Source organism: Fukomys damarensis, unplaced genomic scaffold (genome assembly GCF_012274545.1).
Source record: "Fukomys damarensis isolate Sample0158 unplaced genomic scaffold, DMR_v1.0_HiC HiC_scaffold_13, whole genome shotgun sequence".
Taxonomy (NCBI): domain Eukaryota; kingdom Metazoa; phylum Chordata; class Mammalia; order Rodentia; family Bathyergidae; genus Fukomys; species Fukomys damarensis.
The window spans coordinates 37,625,693-37,636,901 of NW_022900925.1; positions in this window are offsets into that span (position 1 = coordinate 37,625,693).

The window sequence follows — 11,209 nt, forward strand, 5'->3', positions numbered from 1 at the left end:
AAAAAAAAAAAAAAAAAAAAAACCTGAAAAAAAAAAAGGCCTGGGAATGTAGCTCAGTGCAAATACTCTTGAGTTCAACCCCCAGGGCCGGGGGTGGGGAGCTCTTTGAAGCATTATTTGCAAGAATGAAAAGGCAGAAACAATTGCTGGGGGAGGTGGTTAAGTAAACGGCTGAACTGGCCGCTAGGGTGGAGTAGAAACAGAAATCAAACAGTGAGCATCAACAAGAAAGCCCTGCAAGCCAGTTGCTGGCCCCAATAAAAGCAGCAGGGCCGCACTCCGTATAATAGGACAGACGCTGAAAAGATGACTTGTTTCTCCAGGTGCGTGTGAGTCTGCAGAGGGCCCTGGAAAAGCAAGGACACCCACAGGCAGACAAGGGAGATTTCCCGGGGAGAGACGCTGACCGCAGGGTAGCTATGCGTGATCCTGATCGGCCTGGTTTTAACCCTTACAGAAATGTAATTAATGTGTAATTTTAAAATGTAATTAATGTAATTTGTCAGTTACTCAGCGGTAAATGGTTTCTTTAGCAACACTCCAGGGTCCACATTTACATCTGGCTGAAGTCCGTACCGGGAGTGCCTCGGGCCCTGGTGACTTTGACCTGGGGGAACAGCCCCTCCCACTCTGGCTCCCCAAAGACGAGGAGCTTTGCGGACACCTGCAGCTGTCCCCTCCGGAAGTTCCAGTGGCGGGCAGGTGCACCTGGGTTTATACCAAGCCACTCAGAGACCGCCGAATACTGGGACACAGATAAAACTGAAAGAAGTGGATTTCACACTTGTGGACTCCGCTTCCTAAGAAAGGTGAAGCCCCACTACAGGATTGTGCATAGGTTTTATAGGGATTTTCTAAACAAAAAAGTTAAAACATAGGTCAGGGCTGTCTCACAGCTGCGAAAGGGGAGAAGCTTCAGATACATTTGCTTATCTTACCCTTGTCTTTCAGGGGTAGTGTTTTATGGTTCCCCTTAACATCCCATCTGCTCCCAGGCTTGTTAATCAAGTTTGCGGTTAGCACAGGAAGGGTTTTGCAGTACGAGCAGTTTTCCCTGTTGTTTGATAAGAGGAGAGGGAAGCAGCAGTCTCTGGGGTCATTAGCTGGCCAGCGTGGAGTCCCTTTAGCTCAGTCAGGGCTCACCTCTGTGCCTCAGGGCCAGAGCTGGCGTCTGGGCAAAGCTTGTACCTGTGTGGGCCTGCAGCCAGCAGCCGCCTCCCAGGCACTGCAGCGGTGCCCCTGGGGGCGCTGTGAAATGGCAGGGCGATCTTTGAGGGTTGTGGGACCAATGGGCACCATGTGGGTCACCATGCAGAGCTGCTCGCTGGATCCTGAAGCTGCTCGCCAGGGAGAGAGGCAGAGAACGGTGTCCAGAGGGCAGCAGCAGGGCTGGGGGCCTTCAGGTCATCCGTGCGAGGCTCTGGGGAGGAGGTTGGTTGGCTGAGGCTCCACGGGGAGCTGGACTCTTCCTGAGAGAGGGAAAGCCAGGGACCTGGCATGGTCAGATTTACACATCGCTGGGCCACAGTCTTGTCCTACCTCACACCCGCCGCACCTGCTCCCTTGAGAAGCAGGGTGGGCGGCCCTGTTCTCTCTCTCAGACGGAAGCTATCTCTCCCTCAATGCACATTTCCTACTCTACTTCTGTGGTTCCTAGAATTCATTCTTTGATTTTAGTGAGAAATCTCTGTGGGTCTGGGACGGGAACAAGGTGAGGGGAGCAGGCATGACAGCGGTGAGGGTCGGGATCAGTCGGCGGGGTGTCAGGAGTGAGAAACACGCCGGTGGCCTGGTGACCGGAGAGGACAGTGCAGGACGTCTGGCCAAGCCCCGGGGCGTCTCCAGGAGGGAGTCCTCGCACCCCACACTGGGAAGGCCCATGGCGGAGGGAAGGACACAGCTGGCAGAGCCGTGCCCAGCGAAGGCCAAACTCAAGGCAGTGTCACCGGGACCCTCGGCTGCGCTCAGGGCACCTCAGTCCACCTTGGTCTCCTGCCTAAAGCGGAGCCCAGGAGAGAGGGCAGGGCGAGTGGCTGAGTCAGGATGACCCCAAGCTCCTCAAGTCCTGGGGAGGAAAAACCAGCCCGACCAGAACCCGAGCTCGCCGTGGGGGAGGGGAGAGGCGAGCACTTGGGGACAGCAGCTGTCCAGGGAGATGGACTGTCCCCGGGTGCCACATTCCACACCGGGAGCAGGCCCGGGAGGATAGGAGGGAGGAGAGCTGGCTGGAGCCGGGAGACCCAGACCTCCTTCCTCCTGCCACACGGGGCCCTGCCCAGCAGCCACGGGGACAGAACCAGGAAAGAGGGAGCGAAAGTCGCTGGGTTCCCTGCAGGAGCACAGCAGGAGCCCCAGGGCTGCCTCCCGAGGCACAGTGATCCCAGGGTACCAGGTGCAAACCTCACTGTCAGAGCTGGTTAGGGCCGGGTACCGGAGGGGAAGCCAGGGCCGGCGGAGCACAGGAGCCAGATTCAGCTCCAGGGACATGGGGTGCAGTTACAGGAAGATTCAGGGCCTCCAAAGGGTCTGAGGGAAACATTGTGACCCCCCGACCGTCCGAGGTCTAGTACTCCAAGTTTGTGTTCTCTGAAATCAAAGAATGAATTCTGGGAGCAATGGAAGTAAAGAGTAGGAAATGTTTATTGAGGGAGAGATAGCTTCTGTCTGAGAGACAGAACAGGGCCACCCACCCTGCTTCTCAAGGGAGTTTTATGCACAAAACAAGCAGGTGAGGCAGGTATGAGATGGGACAAGACCACGGTCCAGCAATATGGTCACAGGTGTAGTCAGTCGCTCAGGTAATATTGATTATGTGGGGGTCAAATGGGAAAGAAATCATGTAGCAAGAAAGGACTGACACACCGGGTGTGGTGGCGCACGCCTGTAATCCCAGCACTCGGGAGGCTGAGGCAGGAGGATCACGGTGAGTTGGAGACCGGCCTGGGCTACACAGTGAGTTCCAGGTCAGTCTCAACTACATAGTGAGGCCCTGTCTCAAAAAACCAAAAAGAAAAAGAAAAGAAAAAAATAAAGAAAGGACTGACAAGGATTTCCAGGAAGGAATGGACTGCAGAGATTCTGGTCCCCACCCAGGGTGAATGATGCCTATTTTTTTTTCCTCATTGAGTTTATCGGCACTTTTTAAGTAGACAGTACAGTTGCATTCATCACTGGGACCTTGCACCTTTACATGACAGATCTTGGTTCTCGTTTTTCCCCATACCCTGCCCTCCCTTCACCCCCTCCACGCTCCCCTATGCCTATTTAGAACATGGGTCCCTGCTGTTCATCCTGAGGGAGGGTGTGGGGGGTCACTTCTCCTGCTCTTGGAGCCTGGCCCTCCAGTGAGTGGGCCCGTGGCTGTAAAACGTTCTTATCTTCTACCCTGACTCTCGGGCCCAGCCCTGCTTGACTGCCTATAATATTTTAACCAGCTTAGCTTTATGATACCAGGATTTCTGGCTGCTCGTGTCACCTCTGTGGTCAGCCAGGCGAGTGTTTCTGCATTTCCAATTCTGACTCATCCCTGGCGGCCCTCGGCCTTGGGGGAGGACGGTCCGCCCGCACCCCGACCCCATGACAGGGCTGGGGAGCCAGGGACCCTTTGTGCAGCAGACAGAAGGAAACACCCTGCACCCCAAAGACACATGCACACTGGGGATGGACAGGCGGGAACCCCAGGCTTACTCCTCGCTCCACTTCTCCACACCAGCCCCTGTCCTTACCGGGCACTGAGGAGCTGCCCCAGCCCCAGGGAGGGGACACAGGGCCCGGCCCTGCTCCCCTCTCCCCAGCTCTGCCTGCCCTGCCTCTGCCCCTCCAGGGGAAGGCTCGGAGCTGGGGGCCCCCCTCCACAGGTCCTGGGATCGGGGTTCACTGCCGTCTTGCCGAGCACACAAACATGCACCTTCCTGTGGGGCTCTGTCCGGGGCTGCCAGGCGGTGGGGTCCACGGCGGAGCTGGGCCTCCCCTCCCTGCTGGACCATCTTCTCGGCCTGCCCAGGTCCTGACCACCAGGAGCCCAGAAGCATGTTCTGTGGGCTCCTCCAGACTCGTTCGACCGGACCCCTGTACTCTGGACAGAGCGCGGAGGTCTCCGGCTGTGCCCACGCTCACACACCGCGCGCTCACACATACACTTGCTCCTGCTCACACTCACAAGCCAGACACACTCACATCTACGTACTGCCGCACACACGCGTCGTCCCACTTACATGCTCACCGTCACACAGGCACACTCGCCTTTACCTAAGCAGCCCCTCAGTTAGACTTGGCTTCAGCCCAGCGCTGTGCCCCAGTCTGCCCATGTAGAGGCCGGGGAGGGAGGACACCCGTGTCCTGCTTGGCCTCTGGATCCAGGGCGCCTCCCCCAGGGGACCATGGCAGGAGGCCAACACTGTCAGCTCCTGAGGCAGGAGGTGGCCAACCAGAGTCACAGAAGGAGCAGCACTGGGCGGCAGGCAGAGCGGAGGCTGAAGGGGGCCCTGGCGGCCCAGCACCGCAGGGGTCTGAGATGTCACTCTCTGCAAGTGAGCAAGTTGACCTGCTAGGTGTCGTGGGTGTGGGCAGAAGGCTCGAGACTCCCGGTCAGACAGGAAGAGCTTCACCCCTTTTCCCCCTGGGGAAAGTGCAAAGCTTGGCCGGGGCTCCTGCTACATTGCAAGGGCTCTGAGGACCCCAGGCTTCGGGGAGTCCAAGCTCTCAGGCAGGGCCTCAGCAGACCTGTGCAATCTTTCTCCCCCCAGGAGAAACGCCACCGTTATTTGACACAGCAGCAAATCCTGCCCTCTCTCTGAGACGGCCTGCTAGGGACATCCTGGAGACAGAGGCCAGAGGAAAGACCGGCGCTGCCTCTGGTTGCCAGAAGGACACACAGACGTGGGAGCAGTCCCGACTCCAGCAGGGTCCTCAGCACTGAACTCTGAGTCAGAAGCTTCAATCTGATAAGGGGAGAGAAAGTTCCTGGAAACTGGAGGGGTCTCAAGGAAGGGGATAAGATAGAAGCCAAGACGGAAGTGATAGACAGGAGCCTCTTCCCACACTTGTACAAACGATAAAGCAGAGAAAGGCAGTTCCTGGGGACCAGAGGCTACGATCTTGAGGGAATCTGAATAGCTCTGCCAATAAGAGACCAACCTGGGGAAAGGACATAGAATACAGGCAAACAGCTCCCCCAAAGGACATTCGAACCGGACCGCTGTGACTCTCCAGGACCCGGGGCCTCCAGTGAGCTGCCTCCCCAGCCCTGCGCCTACTTTTCAATTATTTTGAGACAAGATCTCGCTACGTTGCCCAGTTTGGCTTTTGATCCTTCTGCCTTGTCCTCCCGGAAAGCTAGGATTATAAGTGTCCACCTCCACTCCTGGCTGCAAATTCCATTTAGCTGTAGGAAATAGTCAGCTCTGCCTGTAAGAAGAGAAAGGAGGAATTAACTCACTGTGAGACCGCCTTTCACATGAGTCAGATTGAAGAGATGGAAAGGGTTGCTACTCGCTCTTGGTGGGGAAGATGGGAAACCCGTCACTCCACACACAGCTAGCTGTGGGAAAATATAGCTGCACGAATCCCCAGTATTCAGTCTGACACCCCGATTTCCCTCACGGCCATTTATCTGCCCGGTGCTTCCCCCAAGTGTGCAAAGGGACCCGGATGTTCACTCCAGATGCTATTTATAGTATCAGGAGGCTGGAACAGCCTACGTACCCCTCGTGCAGCACCTACCAGTGAGGCACCACGCTGCCTGGGAAGAGGGTTCCGATAGGACAGAGGATTTGCTGCGGGAGAAGAGAGACGGGTGAGCAGCACACACAGAAGGCCACCGCTTGTGTGTGTGCTCCAGAGGAGCGCGCGCACACGGCTGGATGTGGAGATGCACGGGGGCCTGCAGCGGGACACAGGAGAAAGGGGCAGCGGGGCGGGGGCTGGATCCCAAGGTGGAGAAAGCCTGGTGTTTTGCTGTGCACTTGTTAGATTCTCCATCCTGTTATGCCTGCATTACCTCTTCCGGGCAACTGTGCGCGCGCGCGCGTGTGTGTGCGTGTGTGTGTGTGTGTGTGTGCGCGCGCGCATGCACACGTTTGTTTATAACAGCAATCTTCACCGTTCAGTCTGCCAAGGAGCTTGGACAGGATGGGACTGGGACTCAGAAGGGGCTCCGGCCTCAGCCCCGTGGATCTGCTGGCTGCCAGTGCCCCCCCACAGGTCCCCTGCTTTGCACAAGGTCAGGCCCACTCCCTCCTCCCCTCCTATAGGGGCCACTGAGCCTCAATCTGAGCTGAAAGAGCCCCAGGCCCCACCCAGGCCAGAGAGGCAGGGGAGGTGAAGGGCGTCTAGTAGGAGCAGCTGGCATTAATAAGCGACCAGGCGGCCGGGCAGTGGCAGCTTGGCCTTTGAAACGAGCCACACTTAGTCTGAGGGCTTGGCAGCCGGGCTGGGCATTTAAGCTCCCTGCAACGTGCGTGGGTAAGAAGAGCGCTCTTCCCCGTGCAGCCTGGGTTTCAGCTCAGAGAGGCCCGGCTGTGACTGACAGCCACCAGGGGCTCTGCCGCCCTGTCTCATTCCGCTCACAGAGCCTCAGTTTCCCCGGGCACCACCAGAACATTGATGTCACATGTGCATCCAGTGGGGTGACCGGCTGGAACAGGGCACAGGGAAGATCGGGGCCTTTGACAGCAGCGCTGGGGGTGAACAGGACAGAAAAGACAGAACAGCTCCCCACCGGGCCAGATCCCAGCGACTCTCCCTCATCCTGGCTGCCCGGTGGGTGCGGCTGGCGGCTGGCCAGGTGCCTGACCTTCCTCCCCTGCGAAGTCCGTGCCTGGTCCCGCCAGACATCGGCCTCCACACGCCTTCCCCTCCCACCAGGTGGGCAGTGAGTCACCCCACAGCCCCTCAGGTTCAGAGGATTAAACGATGTGCCAGCACCATGTGGCACGAGATTGGATTAAAAAAATAAAACAAGGCCAAAAGGAGGCAGGGGAAAATCATAGTTATAAGAAATAAAAACTGCAGCTCCAGGGCACTCGCCCAGTTTGTGTACTTATCACCGCTCCCCAGGCCAGAGCATAATAAGGCCGGGCAATTCCCCCTCACCTGACTGTGCTGGGCTGGAGACTCAGCTCAGTGGTTCCACCACCTCCCTCACAAGTTCAAGGACCTGAGTTCAGTTATACCAAAAAATAGACTGCATGCTGGGGTTCCCTCTTCACTTGCCAGTGGCCCTCTTCTGGGGTAGGCCATCTTCCCTGCCCCAGTGAGGGCACCAGCTGGAGATGTCAAACTGCTCTTTTCCCACCGCGGGGATGGGGGTGGGGATGGGTCAGCAAACCTGCAAATTTACTCTACCAGATAAGGTTAGGTTCCTTCTTTCCACCTGAGGGAAACTTCCGGTCCAGCCCTGTGACAGCTCAAGGCCAGATGCGGATAAAACAGAGCCCTTTGTCTCAGACCTTACTGGCTGCTTCTGCCTGAGCAGAACGTGCCCAGGCTGGGGCGAATCAGCACCACGGCGCCCCCTGGAGGCCGCCGGAGAACCATCCCGGGAGCCTGCCTGGGCCTGGGCGGTCCCAGCGCTCCCGGGCACCCACAGTGGCACAGGGGCTCGGGGGGCAGCAGGAACAAAGATCCCCCACGTATTTTTCTTGATGCTACCGTGAATGGTATTCTTTTCCTCATTTCTTTCTCAGTGAGCTTTCTGAGTGTGCGGGAACGCTGCTGATTTTCGAGTGCTGATTTTGTATTCCACCACACTGCTGAATGTGGTTGTTAATTCTAGCAGTCTTTTGGTGGAACTTGGGACGGGGGGTCTTCTAGGTAAAGGACCGTGAAGTCTGCAAATCATGATAATTTCATTTATTCCTTTCCTATACGGATCCCTCTTATCTCTTTCCCTTGACTGATTTCTCTGGCTGATGTTTTAAGTACTACGATGGACAGGAGTGGTGATGACGGACACCTTACCTTGTTCCTGATCTTGCAGGGAAAGCTTTTACCTTTCTTCCCCTAATACGCTGTTTGCCGATATTCACAGTTCACGCAGTAAGGTCCTTTGTACTTGTTTTCTTCAGGGATTTAAAAAATAGCCACAAGGGGGCGCTGTGGCATCAGCGGTGAGGGGACCAGGTAAGAAAGCAGGTGACCACTGCTCCTGCCTCCCAGGACCTGCCCTGCTGGAGAACGTGACTGTCCTCTCAAGGTGGAGTTCAGCGGGACCCTGTGGGAGACAAAGCCCTGCGACAAGCTAGGAGCAAACAGCCAGCGACAACCCCGCAGGGTGCTAGGACAGGGAGCCAGGCCCGGGGCTGTGTCCAGACTCGCCTGTCCTCCCTCGAGTTCTTTGCCCTTAGACAAATTGCAGAACCTCTGTGAACCCCAGCTTCTCCTGGGCCTCAGGATGCGGGCACAGTCTGGAGCAGGGGCCACTTCGGGAACAGGACCTCCACCACGCCACCCTCTGCCAGCAGCACCATGAGGGGTGAGGGAGTGACCAGGGCAGGGCTCTCTCTGCTCCAGAGACCACAGGAGGAGGCACCACAGCCAGGCCCCCGGACCTTCGTGTGCCCCTGCCCACACGGCTCCAGGCCTGGGCACCTACGTCCCTGCACCCAGCCCAGGCCCACCGTCACCACCTGCTCCTACTGTGCCCTCTCCCTGGCCGCCTCCTGGCCATCCTGTCTCGCTCCTGCCCTGGCTTTCCTGGAGCCCACGAGCTGGACTCCATCTCCGCGTCACAGCCCAACGGCGCCCTGAACGCTTGGGCTTCTCCCCTGGGGTTCCCAGCATCTCAGGTGCAGCAGGAACAGAAAGGCCCAGAAGGAGCTGCAGGAGCACAGGGGGTGTTGGAGCCGGGAGGAAACAGAGCAACTGACCCCGCACCTGAGGGCACTGTGGTATGGGACAGCACACAGCCCCGCGGGAGGAGAGAGCGTGGGGACGCGGGGTTTGTTTGGGGCTTCATTAAAGGCAGATGAGTTTCAGAGCAGAGGAGCCTCCTCCATCCCAGCCCCTTTATCAGCCTCCCTGGCACCCACATGTCCGGCGGGTACTGACCTCAGCCTGGCACAGCCACTTCCGGAACCGCTGTGCCCCATGTCCTGAGGGCTGGGTTCTCTCTCCACACGGGGCTCAGTCAGGTCTGGGGGTGCCTGGGCTCCAGTCCAGGCCCTGCCACTTAGAAGCTGTGTGACCCTGGACAACTCCTTGCCCCTGCATAAGACACAGCACCCCGTGGCCCGAGAGCTTCCCATGCCTGTGGGTAGAGCAGGCATGGCTGTGAGGACATTGGGGGACCAGGGACTGGGGCAGGACAGGCTCCATCCTGACGGGAGCTGGGGTGAGAGGACCCTAGTCTGGGGTGGGCACCCCAGCGACCGGCGTGTCCCACCTTGGGGTCACAGCACACCTCGTGTCCAAACTCTCCAGGGAGCCTCAGTGAGACACTGCCAGCCCTTTTTTTTTTTTTTTTTTTTTACTTTAAGACAAGGTCTTGCTAAATTACTAAACTTCCCAGGCTGGGCTTGAACCTTCCATCCTCCTGCCTCAGCCTCCCATGGTGCTGGGGTTACAGGTGTGCAGCACCGTGCCTAACAGAAATTGTTTCGTTTGGGGTTCTCCAATGTGTCCACACCCCAGGAAACATATCTGGGGAAAATCTCGAGGCGCCAGCAATTCATGAAGGAGCTCTGGATAAGACTCTCATCCACTCTGCTCCTGGAACTCGGCCTCTCAGTAAGGGTTTTGAGCTTTTTCTTCTGTCCATTCACCATCGGGCCGGCAGAAGTCCCTTCGAAGGACCCCTGTCCGTGCTGCTCATGCAGAGCTCAGAGTGGAGAGAGGAACCTGGTTTCCCTCACACCTGGCCTCGGCCCTGAGGATGCTGGGAACAGAGCTGGAGGAGGCGGGGTGGGGGGCAGAGACCTCCAAGAAAGGTGCCTGCAGGGTGTCCAGGGCTCAGGGGTTGGGGGGACCCTCGCACGCTAGTTCCCTGCCCCCCCACACATACACTTCCGCCCCAGGGAGGAAGCTGGGGCCCCTGGTTGGTGCCAGGCCCGGGCAGAGAAGAGCACTCAGTATTTGAGTGAATGCAGTTGGGTTGAATATGTGGGACTCCGCAGGACTCTCCCCACACTCCGCCAGCCTCTCTCTGCCCGTTTCTCAGGCTTTGCTTTCTTCTTGCGGCTGGTTCATTTCCTTGGACTTCCCTTTGGATTTTGGTAGAATCCCCCCGGCGCGCTCATCAGACCAAGGCCCATGAACGTGGCAGCCTGGACCTGCAGGAGGGTTGCTGTGGGCATCAGCCCCGGAAGGACGGGAGGTCAGGGCCTGTGCTTACCTCCTTCCAAGCAGACCCAGGACCCCGGAGGTGGAGGCCGAGGCCCTGACTGGATTTCCATCTTTGAGGTTTTCCTTTTTTCTCATTTTGATTCGCACATGCTCACAGTGGGGAACGTTTGCATTCATCTCGGGCCAGGTGCACACTTAGCCAGTCTTGGGGCTCCTTATCCCTCTTCCCCTCTCTGTCTGGGAAGCCCTTCCCACCGGTGGGGCTGCCTCCCCACACCGCCTTTCCACCCACACCCCACGGCTCCATCTGCCCTGGGAGCACCCTCGGGCCCCAGCTCTGACCCTCCCCCCCTCGGCCTCCCACCCGCCCCCCACCAGCCCCTTCCTAACCCTCCGTCTTTCCTTCGCTCTCCCCCACATCTCAGACACCGCTGGTAACAATGGCACAGCCTAGAAGAGGCGCTGGAAAGGGATGAAAGCATGAAAACGGTTTTCCTGCTCAGGACCGACAGCGCTTGCTTGTGTGGAAGGACACACGGCCACTTCGGAGCTGGAGCCCCCTCCCCTGTCCCTCGGGGTCTGGCGGGGCCCCCTCCCCAGGCTCAGACCCCGGCCTCTGTGCGCGGGAGCTGTGTGGTCTCCTGGGGAGGTCACGTAAGTTGTCTGAACAAGTTTCCTGGTGTAGAAAACGGAAGCAGGGAACCAGGGAACGCACACATCACCCCGAGCGCAGTGCTCGGCCTCCTCCCGCGGACGGCTGTCCTTGCTGCCGGCCACTCACTCCGCGGAAAGGAAGCCCTGGTGCCCCAGCACGGAGGCTCCGCAGCTGCCCACCCCCACCCCCCCACAGGCTGGGCTCACGTCCCGAAGCAGGGCACCCATGCCACCTCCCGTGCACCCAGCAGTGCCGGGGCCTGGGAGGGACCTG